Raw genomic sequence first — 18,032 nt, forward strand, 5'->3', positions numbered from 1 at the left:
TGATGATGATGGTAGTAGTGGTGGTAATAGATAGCTGAATGTTTTGGTTTGTTGAACTTCATTTTCTTTAATTTCTTCTCCACTTACATCTAAATAATGTATATATGGATACAATAAGGAATAAAGTAGAGCTTGTATTTTAAACCTAAGACTTTCACTTTGCATCTTGTTCTTCACTCCGCAGTCTCAGTATCAGCATATTTACCACTATAGTCTTCCGCTCTAAGCTGTCATGAGTCATTATTATCACCATGTACATGAAACTGATGCGCTGCCGACTGACCTATGCCATCATTATTATCACTTTGTTTTCACTGCCATTGCCACTATCTGCATCAGCATTTTTTATTCATTTATTTTTAGATTGTTAGACATCTTTAATATTTTTCAACGTAGAAAATGGTATGCTTTTATAAACTACATACAAGAATGAAACACTCCTCTTAAAAAACGAATAACCTTCTGGTCTAAGGAAGTGGCCTTTGGTGATGTCAAATTACCATGATTTATTACAAGCTCTCTAAGATACCAATCCTTTTAAAACTAAAGAAATGTTTCTTTTTAGTCTGGAAAGATATAGAGAGAAAAAAATAATTTCTAAGGTTTTAAATGAATAATAGAATTTTCAGAGTCTTCTAGTTATAAAAAGATAAAATTCTTTCATAATTTTTCTTGTGGGTTTTGTTGACTGTAGAAGGAAGGAGGTAAAAGTGAATAATGGTTTTGTCAGTACTAGATAAGGAGGCAAACATGACTCATTGAGTTCAGAATAAAAGCACTTAATATAGTTTCTGTGTCTTAGAACAGTTTGATGATGTAGGAAAGGATGTGTGCCAAGTAACAGATGAATAACATGGACACCACAGATATTTTAAAGGGATCAGCAAGATTTTTTTAAATAGTTTAACAACAACTGCTGTTCTGCACATTTTTTGTTTTCTCTGTTTCTTGACTGAGTTTAGACAAGAAAGTATCCAAATCTTGGTTGGATATTTGGTAAGCGAAGAGAGAACATGAGTTGCTGATGGAGTGGTTGATATGCGATTTTGGTGTTTTTATAATATTGAGATGGAAATTTTATGAGAATTCTGAGAATGATTTAGGGCAGTGGATTGGCAGAATTAGAGTAGTGTCAGACAAAATACCTGTGATATTTAATTACATCTCTTTAAATACCGAGTTCAGATCCCTCTGCAGTCAACTTTACCTTTCATTTTTCTGGTGTCAATAATATACAAGTCCACTTGTAGTGAGTGGAAGTTGACATATATCCTTATAAGGCATCCTAGACATGAATAAAGTTATAAAAGAAAACTCTTATTTATTTATCTTTTTTTTATAGTTACTCAGGGGAGGTTGGGTCTCTACAAGCCCTTTCTACAGCAGAGATATTAAAATACTTGATGGCCACTTTAAGCAGCTGTTAGTCAAAGTCTGCAAGAAATATACGAGCTGGAATGGAATTACCTTGAGTGGTATTTCTGAGGGAAAAGGATTGGCTTTCAGTGTTCACTGCGTGCTGTGGAAGGTGCGATACAGTTGTGACGATGAAATTTGAATAGAGTAGAGCTGTATCACATTGTCATAAATACTGTAGGAGCAGTACTGTCTCATACATTGTCTTTGAATCCTGTTACAGTAAAGCTGTATCACATTGTCCTTGAATACTATCAGAGTAAAGATATATCTCGTTGTCCTTGAATACCAACAGAGTAGAGTTCCACCACAACTTTCTGAATAATGTCAGTTAGAGTTATATCTTCTTGTCCTGAATACAATCAGAGGAGAGCTATATCCTTTTAACAGCCAACTTATTCATGTTTGTCTTGTATGTCTGAAAAGCTGGTTGGAAAACAAGGATAGGCAGGAATTAGTGTTCCTGTTTGGTTTGCCACAACGAAGAGAATGTTGTTGCCCTTCACTATTGAATTACAATGAAAGTTGATACAGTACTTTACTGTTGATATGTTATGCATTTGTTCTAATTACCAAGCCATTGATTATCATTATTCAGACACTTTGACCATCTTGTTACCATATATATGTTGAAATATTTCAGTTAATTCTGAAAATAATGAAGAGTTTAATAAAATAACTTTGCTATTCCATGAAATCTTGATGGAATGTTTTTAATCTAGCTCACTTTAAACAAGAAAAATTCTACTATAGAACCAACAAGGGGTGGGCTTAAGTGGATTAGTATTAAAAGGGTTAAAGTAATAAAACAATTAATCAAATATATTTTGCTACCTAACCTGAAAGTTTTGTAAACTTTCCAGATCCAAATCATCAGTTAGTTATTTACTGTTGACTTTTTTTTCACTTATTTAGGTCCATGTGGTCTCTTGACTTGTCACAAATAGCTGCTAAATTTCTCCCTAATCACATGCCACTGTTTCAATAAAGAAAGGACTCATTGAATAATGTAGTCCCAGATACAATATGCCTCAAGAAAAGTTGGAATGTTGTAGGTCACAAGCTTGCTTGATCAGGATTGTTCTGGGGTGAGGGGCACACGCAAATTATATCATACTATTTTTAGTATTCACCATCAATTTACTTATCTATAGTAGCTTCATAATTGAGATAATTCACTACTGAGTTCGTTCCTGCACTTGTTAATCATTCGACTGAGAAGCTATTGGGCCTTCTATATTACTGTATTATACAAACCCAGGGTTGTAAATCATTGTAAAGGCACACTGAAGGAGTAATCAAAAAGGCAAAAATGACAAAACTATTTGAGCTGTTTTGCTTACTCTTGCCCTCTGTTGTGACATTTCAAATACTGAAAACACTTCAAGGGCAATTGTTCAAATAGTTGTGATAACAAGAATCTCATTGAAAATGTTTTCTCTCAGTTTAAAGTCCACAAAGTTAAATACCTATATATTTGGTATACAGCAGAAATTGTTTCCCTATTATAAAATTCTTGTACATGTGTGTGTATGTTGATGATCTTGAAAAGGAATAAATAGCTTGCATGCATCTCTAGTTAACTAGAAATTAGTTTAATTTTTTTGTTTTTAAGTAATATATAAATATATCTTGTGTATACAAATATATACGGGATTGCTATTGTTGAATTTGATGTTCCATGTAGATTATCTCCAAACAACAACAATAGTAAAACGTAGTTATAAATGATATAAGCAGATATTTATCAATTTATCATTCATTCATATATATATATATATCAATATCATCATCATCATTTAACATCCGTTTTCCATGCAAGCATGGATTGGACGGTTCTATCAGGGTCTGGGAAGCCAGGAGGCTGCACCAGGCTCCAGTCTGATCTGGCAGTGTTTCTACAGCTGGATGCCCTTCCTAACGCCAACCACTCCATGAGTGTAAGCACCTAGGTTTCTCAAGCAGTCACCCATCTAAGTACTAACTAGTCTCGATGTTACTTAACTTCGGCGATCGTATGATAACCAGTGCTTTCAATGTGATATGGCTGTAAGCCATATCTATCTATCTATCTATCTATCTATATATAACGGACGTTAAATGATGGTGATGATGATGATGATGATATATATATATATATATATATATAATATATATATATATATATATATATATATATATATCATGGATTGAACAGGCTTTGAAATGCACATTATAAGGTTATTGCCCAGATGATATATGTATTTATGACTTTTTATACACAATATGTAATGTGTATACTCTTTACTCTCTTTTACTCTTTTACTTGTTTCAGTCATTTGACTGCGGCCATGCTGGAGCACCGCCTTTAATCAAGCAACTCGACCCCGGGACTTATTCTTTGTAAGCCCAGTACTTATTCTATTGATCTCTTTTGCCGAACCGCTAAGTAACGGGGACATAAATACACCAGCATCGGTTGTCAAGCAATGCTAGGGGGACAAACACACAAACACACACACAAATATATATATATATATATATATACGACGGGCTTCTTTCAGTTTCCATCTACCAAATCCACTCACAAGGCTTTAGTCGGCCCGGGGCTATAGCAGAAGACACTTGCCCAAGGTGCTATGCAGTGGGACTGAACCCGGAACCATGTGGTTGGTAAACAAGCTACTTACCACACAGCCACTCCTGCGCCTGTGTGTATATAAAAATATAATTTTAACGTGTTTGCATTATGACCATACACTTGTAAGTTCTTAAGCTATCTCTTTTCATTCTACACAATGTAGAAAATCAAGTGCAACTCTGTAGTCTGTCTATTTATTAATCTTAAAATCTACTTGTCACTTGTGTATGATTATTGCATCTTGGAAGAATCATTTTGACAACAGACTACAATATGACATGCACTTGTAAACCTAGTTTTTCATCTCATTTTACAATTAATTGTATCAAAGTCTCTAAACTACTTATACAAACTCCCCCCCCCCACACACACACACACACATTACTTGATCTTAAAAAGTAAGGCAAAAGAGGTTGGTTACAAATGGCAATGAAATGACTTTGACAAACCTAGTTGACTGATTGGCCAAATGGTTAATTAAACAATCATTTGTTTAAACATTGATTGATTGACTAATGATAATAAAAGAAGTGAAACAAAATCAGTGTGTGTGTGTGTGTTTTATTGACATTGTGACCTTCCTAAGATACAACAAAATAAAGAAATAATGTTTTATCGGAATGTTTAAGATGCAACAAGACATGATTGTGAGGTACATACATTGAGGTTGAAGTGATTAAATTTTCATTAGCAGTTCAACTCTCCATCGCTTCATCAATGGCCACTTTTTCTCACAGATAAAGTTATTATTGTTGATAATCCTCAGTCAGTTAATTTCCTAATATGCTTTATTGTTTAATCTTTGATCAACCAATCAAGCAGACCTACCATCAAAGACATTCTCATGGTGACTATCTGGTCTTTTTAATTTTCTTTTTATCAGATTTGTATTTTCTTTTTTTTCTTTTTAGTTGTATTGTGTAATTTAAGGGGCATTTGGCTCCTATTTTCATCTGATCAATCTTATACTGGTCTTTGTTTAGTCCTAGCTCAGCCCTGATTGTTCAGGCCTAATAATCCCACTTTCATGCCAGGCATATTACATCTAGGAGTGCATTATCCAGTGTTTTCTTCTCAATTTGAAACTGAGGTGTAATTTAAAGATTTGGCTGCTATTCCTAGCAGTTCAAGCAACTGCACATTGGCTTTTTTGACTCAGTCTTCTGCTGGTTTAAAAAATAGGCAAAACTGGTCTTTGGACATCTCAGCATTCTTTTAAAAAAATATGTTGCTGCTACCTTTTTATATTTTCTGATTATTTTTTTTTTTTATGCATCCGGACAGCATTTGTATACAAACATTATTTCTAATTTGTTTCATTGCATCTTGGAAATATCAGAACCTCTTTACTTCACATGCCATATATATATATATATATATATAATATGCTTTATTTAAAAGCAGCAGAAATTCAACAACCTGTTACTCACAGGTTTTGTTGAATTTCTGCTGCTTTTAAATAAAGCATATTACTCTACTCCTGGTATTTGAGTACTCTTTTTTCCACCTTGTTTCACATTTATGTTTTTACTCCGTTATATATCTATATATATATATATATATATATATATATATATATATATATATATATATATATATATATATATATATTGCGTGCGCGCGTGTATGTGTGTATCAGTTGACACAAAAACTGGTTACAGGTTACATCACTGATATGTTTTCTATGTCAAGTGTAGCTGTCATAGATAAACAGTCAACTACACTAAATCATCCACGCTTTCTTCTCTACCCCCTCCCTCTCTTACATAGCTCTTTCATCCTTATTTCAATATGACCCTTCTCTGCATAACAATTATCTACATACCTATTCCTCCTTTCCTCCATGTTGCCTCCTTTATTGGAAAAATAAAGCCATGCTATATATCTATATCTATTAATGTATCTGTCTGCCTGTGCCAGGGAGACTTTTTTTTTGTTTTTTTGTTTTGTTTTTTGGTCTTTAAGTAGCACATACCATTATTCATTTTGTGCTTATTGAATATGATTATTATTATTTTTTTTAAAATTTTCAGCAGTTTTATTTTCATTGTACGTTCACTGCACAGCTAAGTGGAGTTCTGTGTGACTTCTATAGGTACAGTGTTTTGTTTTGGATTTGGGTATTCTGATACCCTTCTACAGGCTACTTCAAAGACAAGTGGCAATGACCTCATCTTTGCGGCTGGAGGTTTTAATGGGCATGTTGGGCGGCAATCCAGTATCTTCACAGGTGTACATGGGGTCCATGGTATTGGTTTCCAAAATGATGAGGGAACTAGGCTACTGGAGTTCTGTGATGCATGTAACCTTTTAATCTGCAACACTAACTTCAGGAAGCCAGACAGCCACCTGATAACCTATCAATCAGGTGAATCTGCTAGCCAGTATCCCAGTTCCAAGACATACACATCATATGTGTGACAATTAAATCCCTGATATACAGTTCCTCTTGAAATCACTTGTTTCTGTAACGGAAAATTTATTCCATAAAATGCTTTACAGCATATTATAGAATCTCTAACATTAGGATTTCATATTTTGTTCTTTCTTGGCAGTCTTTAATTCAAGGTGTGTTTGATTCATGTTTTCCTTAGGTAAGCACTTTAACACTTTAGCATCTAAACTAGCCATATCCAACTTGAATATTCTACCTGTTTTATGTTCAAACTGTCCTAATTTGACATCTCATACTTACCCTACAATATAATTCTAAAAATAAACAATTACATCATCAAAATCTTGACACTACAAGGTAATGCATAATTAATTCAAAACAATGTGAATAAATAAACATTACAGTTGACAAATTAAGTCTTCTTCATTAACCCTTTAGCATTTAAAATGGTCATATCAGGCCCAAATATTCTACCTGTTTTATGTTCAAATTGGCCAGATCTGGCATCTTGCACCTACCCTACAATGTAATTCTGAAAATAAAGTCACACAATCAAAATTACAAAGCTATGAGATAATGCATGATTAATTCAAAACAATGCGAATACATAAGCGTTGCATTTGGCAAATTAATCTGAACACTAAAAGGTGAAAAAAGACACTTCTATAAATGTTTTTTCCAAGATCATACATTCTACAACAGCAGCCAAATCTCTCACAAGTTACTCCTTACTTATCTTTAAAACATGTGGTTATGGAAAGCCTTTGATCATAGGTCTGCTCTATCAAAGCTGACCTATGGCCAAGCAACAGCAAAATATCGTTCATTGTTATATTGTTTTTGTAGTGGCACTATAATAATAACTGTGTAGTATTTAAACAAATATTTTAAGTATATATATGGTTATGAACTAATTAACTTTAAAAAAATTTGTTCTCTGAAACAGGCTTTTTTGTTTTTTATATTTTCTTTATGTGAACAGAAAAAATATTTTCCTATTTATTCAAGAAGTAAAACTCAATTTTTTTTTGTCTGTTCACTTCATAAAACTTATTGTTCTTATATTTTAATATGCTTTTAAAAATGTTTCCCTATATTGTTTCTTTTCAGGCTTTCTGGACTAATTGATTTTTACTTTACCCATTTTTATTACATTTATTAAAGGATTAAATTTATTTTCAAGTAAGTGTTCAATTATTTTCCATTTTTGTGTAAGCATCTATAAAATGTGATAATTAGGTTTTCCATCTGTTAACTTCATCTTTAGGAACAAACTTTTTCACAATATTTACATCTATACTATCAGTAAAAGGTGGGAGTTTTAATTCACATGGCTATTGTATATATCTTACAAAGTGGGAAATTTTACAATACAAATACACACTTTGCTGATTGTTTAAACATACACACAGCCAATTTGACTCTAATACATGAAAGTTGAGATATTCATTAATCACTAGCACTATGACATGGCATTGCCGGGTCATAATGCTAGTGCATGCATATACAGCTGCCTGCATGCGCACATACACGTGAGTACTGTCTAAATCTCCGACCTATCACATACAGCTAGCTGGCATTCAATTGGTGTATCAAGTTTCGGGCATTTTGATTCACAAAAAAGTCACTTCTATTGATTTTTTTAATGGCTTTGCAGGGTGACTGGGGGAAATGTAAAGATGTGCACAACCACCCTTGGACGGTTTTGAATGACCATAGAAAGTGCGAGCCCTCTAACTGAAAAATTGTGGATTTGTATAAAGGACACGCACACAGATATTTTGCCGTTTATATATAGAAAGATAATGAAAATCAAAATCAAAATCGATCAGCATCAATGGAAATTGCAGCTGTGATACCAGTGCCGGTGGTACGTAAGAGAACCATCCGAATGTGGCCGTTGCCAGCGCCGCCTTGACTGGCCCCATGCTGGTGGCACATAAAAAGCACCATCCAATTGTGGCCATTGCCAGCCTCGCCTGGCCCCCGTGCCAGTGGCATGTAAAAAGCACCATCCGATCGTGGCCGTTTGCCACCCTCGTCTGGCACGTAAAAGCACCCACTACACTCACAGAGTGGTTGGCATTAGGAAAGGCATCCAGCCGTAGAAACATTGCCAGTTCAGACTGGGCCTGGTGCAGCCTGCTGGCTTCCTAGACACCAGTTGAACCGTCCAACCCATGCTAGCATGGAAAGCGGACGCTAAACGACGATGATGATGATGATGAGATACTTGTAGTATCCTTAAAGGATTATTGTAGTGAGGATGAATTTTATACCCTTGTATCTGTAAAATTCTCTCTCTCTCTCTCACACCAAAATGCATATGCTTTGTCCTTTGTGAGGCTCTTTACTAAATGGAAACTGAAAGAGGTTTGTCATATGTGTATGCATGTATTTGTGCAAATGTTCACATTCTACTTGTGACATGAATGTTTGTGGTTGGGCTGCAATTGTTTATGGTTATTGACATTTCCTGTCGACGAATTATTCACTAGTTCTGCACTCTCAAATTCCTCTGGAATATAAGAATCCCTTACTTGACAAGCTGATGAATTTTGGTGACAGGAAGAGTGTTCAGCCATAAAAGTCTTGCCTCAAATACATCTTCCATTTAAGCCATGCCAACATGGAAAAACAGACATTAAATGTGCAAATAATATTTTAATCAGTTTAATCCCCAGTTGTCATAAGATATCTTAGTCTTGATCCAAACGAGTAATATTTATTTCTAAAATAAATCTGAGAACATTCGTATTCACTAGGCCATAGACACATGTACACTTCTGAAGCAAGACCAAATAATGTTTTTATCCACTTGGCAATTGCTGCAGTGATGTGGGTCAATGTTTTAGTGGATAAGAATGTTATTACTCTTGGTTTAGAAATAAAGGTTCCTTGTTTTGAACCAGTCAGGGATTATGTAAACAGTCATGAATAAGACGTCTAATGACAATCAGATACCAAACCAATGGAAATGCAATGTGGATGTAAATATTAAAAAAAAAAAAGAAAGAAAAATGAAATTATTGGTCTGGAAAATGATTCTTTATTAACGACTTATTTCAGGTTTTTAAGCCTTTAATAAGAATAATGTGAGGCTTGAAAATGAATACAAGTGTGGAATTGTAATTCACGTACTTGTGGGGGTGTTTATTCTTAGATCTATCATTTGTGGAATTTTTATACCTAAACCTGTGGGTTTTCTATACACAAAATGGTTTTAATGTGCACAGGTGTGGGAATTTAATATGTAAATTTTTTTATTTTTAATATGCACACAAATTAAGTTGTGTCTATTCATCTCTAGATTATTACATTTTTATACACTGTGATATTGTTGCTTTTCCTATTTTTCTTTTTTTTTGAGCCTTGGTGTGGCAGCTGGGAATTTTAATTCACATGGCTATTGTATTTATAACTTACAAACAGGGATATTTTTCAATACACACTTTGCTGATTGATTAAACATACACACAGGCGTTTGACTCTAATTCATGAAAGCTTGGATATTCAGTTTTCTTTTTTTTTTTTTTTTTTTTACTTATAATTGTAGTACCCTTAAAGCCTTACTCTGACGGCGGTGGTGGGTTACTCCCACAAGTCTGTGGAATTCTCTCATAAACTCTGACACTACATGTTCACTCAGATACATATGCTTTCTCTCTTCTTTCTCCATCATATCCACATATACATATGAACATTTCATGCTGCAGACATTGTGGGATTGTAATATATTAATTGCAGAACTTTAGAATTTTCATAGGCATTATTAATTTAATAGCAAGGAGACGTTAAGTGGTTGTGATTATGTTCTTATGTCTAATTAGTGGAACAAGGAGCAAACACAACAATTTTAATGTTTCAATAGTAACCTGATAACCCTCAACTCAAATCTCAGTTGCTGAATTGTCACATTTTAATATTTCTATATCTTTTCTGGATCAAATGTAACACTTTTCACAGGTGGATGAAATTTCTCTTCATTTTATCTTGAACATTGATCACTTGTTTAAGCCAATTTTTTTATTATTTTAAGAATCTATAGAAAGGCAATTGAATAAGTTATTTTATTAGTATTTTCACAACCTTTGAAATATGGATTTTAGTTTTTCTTGTTGTGGTCATTAAAATATAGAATTTATAATCCTAGCATTTAAAATACTGGTTTCTTTATAGAAATCTTCTTAAGTAGAAAATCATAGACAGACTGCATGTCGTGCTCAAGGGGATTATAAAGCTTTCATTAAGGTATCTGCAGTCCCAAATAGCAGCAAGTCCTGGACAACTATGATTGTGGCAAAGTTTCAATCCCTAGTTGAACTATTTCACTTAACTTGTTCTAGGGCTCTTTCGTTCTGGTTGAGAAATTAACATTTTTCATTTCTAATATCTTCATTACATTCTTTGCTATTATTTATTATAGGATAAATTTATAGATTTCAATTAGCACAGCACTTGTAAAATTTAAACTTAATTAGAATACAATTAAAATATATCTTTTTAGCTTTTACTTGTTTCAGTCATTAGACTGCAGCCATGCTGGGGCACTATCTTGAAGGCGTTTAGTCAAACGGATTGACCCCCCCCCCCTCAGTGTTTTTTAAAAAAAATCTTTGAAGTCTGGTATTTGTCTATCAGTCTCTTTTGCTAGACCACTGAGTTATGGGGATGTAAACACACCAACACTAGTTGTCAAGCAGTGGTGGGGGACAAACAAAGACACATACACATAGACGCACACACACACACACATGATGACTTCTTTTAGCTTCCATCTACCAAATTCACTCACAAGGTTTTGGTCAGCTCAGGGCTATAGTAGAAGACACTTGTTCAAGATGCCATGCTACACAGTCATGCCAGTACCTTTGTGTGTAAATTAAACTTAAATACAATGTGCCATTGCAAAAACTGTCTTTTTATATAAATAAATTCCCTGTGGACAAGAAAAAAGGATCAGCTGGATCAGTTTCAATCCTTTATTGGGATTTCTTCAGTAATTGAGTACCTTTCCATCACTGTCCAATGGAAATCTTATCTAAATAGACAGTTATTAAAGGTTTCACTTAATGAGAAAAATCAATCTGCATAAATAAAGCATTTTTAAGGTGGTTCAGTTAATAAATTACTGAGGTGTCAGCAGTATTTCATTATTCTGTTATAATGTACTAGAATAAATCTATAGATTTCAGTCAAAACTGCTTGTATAAATTAAACATCATTAAATACGCACTTTTGACAAGTTGTGGTGCACCTGAGCACTGTATACAATAATTTCATTATTATATATAGATATATTGGTGTTAGAAAGGGCATCCAGCCGTAGAAACACTGCCAGATCTGACTGGGCCTGATGAAGCCTTCCGGCTTCACAGACCCCAGTTGAACCGTCCAGCCCGTGCTAGCATGGAAAACGGACGCTAAATGATAATGATGATGATGATGATACCAAACACTTGAATTTTTTTGTAGGCACAGGAGTGGCTGTGTATTGCTTACCAACCACATGGTCCCAGGTTCAGTCCCATTGTGTGGTACCTTGGACAAGTGTCTTCTACTATAGCCTCAGGCTGACCAAAGCCTAGTCAGTGGATTTGGTAGATGGAAACTGAAAGAAGACCGTCGTATATATATATATATATATATATGTATATGTTTCTCCCCCTACCATTGCTTGACAACCAATGCCTGTGTGCTTAGCAGTTTGGCAAATTGTGAATAGTTATGAATGAGTACTCAATTGTTTATGACTATCCATTGTAAAAAAAAAAAAAATTTGTTTTACGCAAGAATGGCTGTGTGGTAAGCATAGGCACAGGAGTGGCTGTGTGGTAAGCATAGGCACAGGAGTGGCTGTGTGGTAAGCATAAGCACAGGAGTGGATGTGTGGTAAGTAGCTTGCTTACCAACCACATGGTTCCGGGTTCATTCCCACTGCATGGCACCATGGGCAAATATCTTCTACTATAGCCTCGGGCTGACCAAAGCCTTGTGAGTGGACTTGATAGATGGAAACTGAAAGAAGCCCGTCGTATATATGTGTGTATATATATATATATATATATATATGTATGTATATATATGTATGTATGTATATATATGTATGTATGTATATATATGTATGTATATATATGTATGTATGTATATATATGTATGTATGTATATATATGTATGTATATATATGTATGTATGTATATATATGTATGTATGTATATATATGTATGTATGTATATATATGTATGTATGTATATATATGTATGTATGTATATATATGTATGTATGTATGTATATATATGTATGTATGTATGTATGTGTGTGTATATGTTTGTGTGTCTGTGTTTGTCCTCCCAACATTGCTTGATAACCGATGGTAGTGTGTTTACGTCCCTGTAACTTAGCGATCTGGCAAAAGAGTCTGATAGAATAAGTACTAGGCTTCCAAAGAATAAGTCCTGGGGTTGATTTGCTCGACTAAAGGCGGTGCTCCAGCATGGCCACAGTCAAATGACTGAAACAAGTAAAAGAGAGTAAAAAGAGTATGATGGGTTGGCTGAAATTTGTAGATTTATTCTATAGCACCAAAGTGGAACACTACTAATGTGTCAATAATATATTCTTTGGAATATAGTAGAAGTGAAACAGAAGACCCAGTTTTCTGTAACATGATCGTACTTCTCTCTTTAATAAGGTTTGTATCTATTTATCTTGTAATGGTTTGGTCTGCAGGAAAAGAATGACCTTGACCTCACAAGCCTCTGAGGCTGGCATGAACAATGTAATTGGTATTCTTCTTGAACAACTGCAGAGAGAAAAAAGCAATGTCGGGGAGAGCATTCTGGATGACTGATGGGGAGGAAGGATAGGTATTGGTGGTTTGTGCTGGGTTGGAGGGGATACAATACGGATAGCATGAGGAAAGGGAGTTGAGTGCACTTGTGTTCATATGGCATTAGACAGCCAGTTTCAACTATAAAATGAAACTTGTTTACATATTCAGCTCTTTGGGAACTTGTCTTCTCTCCTCTAGCACCAAAATATTCCAGCATTTTAGATAGTTGACAGTCAGGAATTAATTGATGATAAGGAAGTATGTAACTGTTCTGTATTCAGCTTAGACTTACCTACTCATAAAAGATTCCTCTGTCATTCAATTTCTAAAAGACTTTTTTTGTTTTTTGTTTTGAAGAAAATTTGATCTGGTACACACTATTCCTGTGGGAAACATTGAGAAAGAGAGAAAGATTATGTGTGTGTGTGCATGTGTAAAGGTAATGAAAAATGACATGGTAATTTAGACATGTAATGTGAAGAGAGAGAGAGAAAGAATCAGGGTGCAATTGCACTCTGTAAGCAGCTGGTAAAGAAGTTATGTTTTACATGCATATATGATGAGAGTAGATGATGTTTACTGGGAGACAAAAAGTTTATTTGCAAGCTGGTTGGTAGTTGTTGAAAAGAGGTTAGAGAATTTGGAGCTATGTTGTGAAAGTTGAGCTAGGTAGGTTATATTACCTCGATGGCATGATCAGTGAGTGGACTCAGTTCTGTCAAAGTATTTGAGCCAAGCCTGCTTTGAAAGCAAAAAAATACAAAACCAGCATTAAACACTACCACTACCACTACCACCACCACCACCACTGTCATCAATGACTTTCATAATGGTGATGCTGGCTTTCTGTGCAATGTAATGAACATGAAATCTGAACCAAGTGTATTGTTATTTCTGGATTTTGTTTATTTTACAAACAGAAAAAGAAGAAGCAGTAATTTGGTAGAATTGGTAGAGAATTAGACAAAACCGTGTTGCTGTATTTAGTTTTGTCACTTTGCATGAGTTCAAATACCACCAAGGTCAATTTTCTCTTGCGTATGATATGCCAAGACTTTTCAATTTTAGGCTAACTCAATTTATTTGATGTTGTCTTCGTATATCAGAATACATATTTGGTTAAATTAATTGCAACTCTCACTTATATTAATTACACACATACATGTGAAGTAGTGAAGTGAGGACAAGACTGCTGAGTTACTAAGCACTAGTTGCTGACAATGTGTTACCCTTTCAGTTAATGTACCCTATTTCAATCGATTTAAACAATCCCTATCATTCTTTATTGTGGCATAATTGTATAAAGCATGAAATTTATTGTGTTAATGGATATTTATAGAACAAACAGGATATAGACTCTCGACTCACCAGCTAAGAATCTGGTAAAATTTAAAAAATAATTTGTGTTTGTGAACATCTGACATTTCTGACAGGGCTCTTCTTCAAAGAAATTTTTATAAAAGGTTTCTATTTGTTTTTAAATCTCTTGTCATCCAAAAAATTAGAACTCCACCTTGCATCACAGCACATAAACTTATGTTATGAATTTTATTAAATATTATTTTTTTGCTGAAGCTGAACATAACTAGGTTTACTTGGATTCTACTTTTTCCAAAGAATCTACTACTTACATGGTTATTTGAACTTGTGAGACAGTTTCTATATAGCGCCAACCAATACCTTGTGAGGGAATTTGGTAAATGGAAACTGTGTGTAAGCTCAATCTATTTGTATTCCCCAACCGTTTGGCAACTGGTGTTGGTTTGTCAATTTAACTAAACCCCAGTATAACCACAGTCCAGTGTCTGAAAGATGAAAGAAAATAGTCATTTGAAATGCACACTAGAGCAACTTTGTGTTCTTATCACTTTCTACACAAAACCCTGCTTTAAGCCCTAAAATTTTAGAAGACATTGGCAATAAAAAAGCAGAATGGTGCCGACTAAACCATTACTTTAAGTATGAAGTTTGACCCAGATAGAAATTGACAATATTATAACCATTCAAATATTCTACTGTAGCAAATTGGTGTACTCCCCACTCATTTGAGAGTATGACACACTTTATAGATCATTCATCAATAATTTCCACTTTGTCTGAACATCTTGGCTTTCTTGCCCATCCATAGTATATCTAGAAGTATATTATTCAATGCAGTATTCCTTTTTTTTAAAGATAGGTTGTAATTTGGAAGAAATTTGGCTGTGGTGAATGAATGGTAGTTGTTTTGGTACTTATTGAGTATTTTTTTAGGATTCTTCAATCATTGTTTCTTAAGTGTCAGGGAGGCTGTTAGGAAGCTGTACCAGTCATCTGCAGTGTATGCTTGAGGAGAGGTAACCAAAGATGAAGTTTAGTTTCCCAAAAGATGGCACCTGCACTTACAGACATACAAAACGATGCTGGATTGACAACATTCTCTATAGTCTTCTTTGTTAGCCTGGCACAAGATGAAAGAAAACAAAATATAATAAAAAATACACAATCAGGCTGACTTGGTTCTTATAATGTATACAAGGAGTATAAATTGCAGCAGAAATAATATCAGTAACAGTTGACAAGATATATGTTTATAAAGTAAAAGAGGCAAAAGGGTTGGCTCAGAGTTTGAACCTTGCTTCTACAACCATTGTGGTGTATCCCAGAGCAGGTTACACAACCCTGCTTGTTTCAGTTTGAGTATCTGGTTATAAAACTAACTCCACTCTCTACTATACAGTTGAGTGGTTAGTAGCAAGGAGTGCATCCAAGTGAAAGTGTTAAAATATTCAGAAACAAACCAGGCAAACATGAGAAATTGGATTTAAATTTGCATTTTTGCAATTTTTAAGTGATTTTAAAGCATATAAAATTTATTTGGAGGAGTGTGATGAGGCTTGTTGGCTTATCTGTGTGCTGAATCCCAGCCCACCTCTGCTACAAAAAAAAAATAAATAAATAAAGTAAGATTAAGTAGATCACATAGAAGGTAACTTACCAAATTTCAAAGCTTTGCATAATCTTCACTTTTTATGGAGAAAATAGTTTTTATGGGGGAAAATAAGTTGAGTTGGATGAGGAAAGAAGTAAATATAAGTATACAGATAAACTGATAGACATAAAGACAGGGTAAAAGTAAACTAGGGGTCTCCCTCTCCACTGAATATTGCTAGTGTGGTGCTATGTAAATAAGGGAGGAAATCCCCCCCACAACAAGCTTAAAATGAAAATGAAATAAAAGAATAGTCTTGGTAATAGGAAAAGCATCCAACTGAGAAAATTCTTTATGCCGACAAACTAACTTATCTTTCTAAATGGTGCAGACATTTTTTGTTTTGTTTTGTTTTGCTTTCAAAACTTTTGGTTTTATTTCTGAAGTCTGAAGTAATATTAGTGTTTTTTTTTTGTTTGTCTTTTTTGTTGTTTTTTTTTTTTTTTGTATTGCACAGTAAGCTAATACTAGTGCCACTACTACTGTTACTACTATTACAACTACTACCTACTTTCAACATTGCCACTAACACCGCTAAAGTTATTAAGTATTACTACCATCACAGCTTTCATTAGTACTACTCTAACAAAAAAAACCACTACTACTGTTATTGAGCCTTAGTACTACTACTACCACCACCACTAGCACCTCAATTCTCTTAGTACTACTACTACCACCACCACTAGCACCTCAATGCTCTTAGTACTACTACTACCACCACCACTAACACCTCAATGCTTACCATTATTACTCTTGCCACCATGTCACTACTACTCCTATTACTACTACTACTACTACTACCAACACCACCACTACTGCTACTGTCACCACTACCATCAACTGCATCTCCATCAAGCAGTTACATATGTTTCTGTTGTTGTTTATCATATTTTTAATTACAACATCAGTTCTGAGTAAGATAGCAATCTTTCTTTTATTGACATTTTTATCACCCACCCAGCCACCACCAACACTAAAAAAATAAAAAAAGAAATTGATAAATTTTTTAGTATTTTTATTATTTTTGTTTTAATTCTCTTCCTGTGCTATCTTAAAACTTTATATGCATTTGGATAGACAAATTCTGTCTTGTAGTCTAACCAAATACAGTTATGCTTTTGAAACAAACAGAACAAATAAGAAAGGTTAGTTCTGTAGTTACTGGAATATTTTCTTCAAACTTGTTGTTTTGCTTAGTTTAAATTAATAAAACTTAAACAAACAACCGGAAAAGCTAATAATGTACCCATTGTATAGGCAAGATGTCTGAGTTTTCAATGTCAGAATTAATTATTGTATGATTAAATATTAGTAATAATATAGATTTCAAGTTTGGGGGAGGAGTAAGTCAATTACATTGACCTTAGTGATCAACTGGTACTTATTTTATCGCCCCTGAAAGGATGAAAATCAAAGTTAACCACGACAGAATTTGAACCCAGAACACGAAGACAGATGAAATGTTGTCTGGCATGCTAACAATTCTGCCAGCTTGCCACCTTAAATATCAATAATAATATTGGCGGCTATCTTGCATCATTATTTAGGGGAGCAAGCAAGGGAGATTTTTCCTGAATGTTTCTGCCTTATTAATCTTCATCAGTAGAGGTATGACCTTTTACCATTGCTTACTGGTATTGTAGTAACTAACTTACTCTATAGAAATGGTTATAAACAAAAAAAGAATGACACTGGGGAATGAGATTAATCGATGAATTTATTATAAAATGGTGCTGGTTTTCTCATTTTACTGCTTAAGTGAGTGATGTTAAATATTTTATTTGACAATATTTCAGTT

General features: G+C 34.2%; 1 protein-coding gene across 1 annotated transcript in view; it reads left to right on the forward strand.

The window, feature by feature from the left end:
* The window catches only part of LOC115228799 (mitogen-activated protein kinase kinase kinase 2), a 284,061-nt gene that overhangs the window by 44,025 nt on the left and 222,004 nt on the right, over positions 1-18,032 (forward strand). The window contains exon 2 of the mRNA XM_036500463.1: positions 7,542-7,613. The gene's annotated coding sequence lies outside the window, so the exon portion shown is untranslated. The remainder of the gene's footprint in view (positions 1-7,541; positions 7,614-18,032) is intronic.

Source organism: Octopus sinensis, linkage group LG2 (assembly GCF_006345805.1).
Source record: "Octopus sinensis linkage group LG2, ASM634580v1, whole genome shotgun sequence".
In the NCBI taxonomy this organism is placed as follows: Eukaryota; Metazoa; Mollusca; class Cephalopoda; order Octopoda; family Octopodidae; genus Octopus; species Octopus sinensis.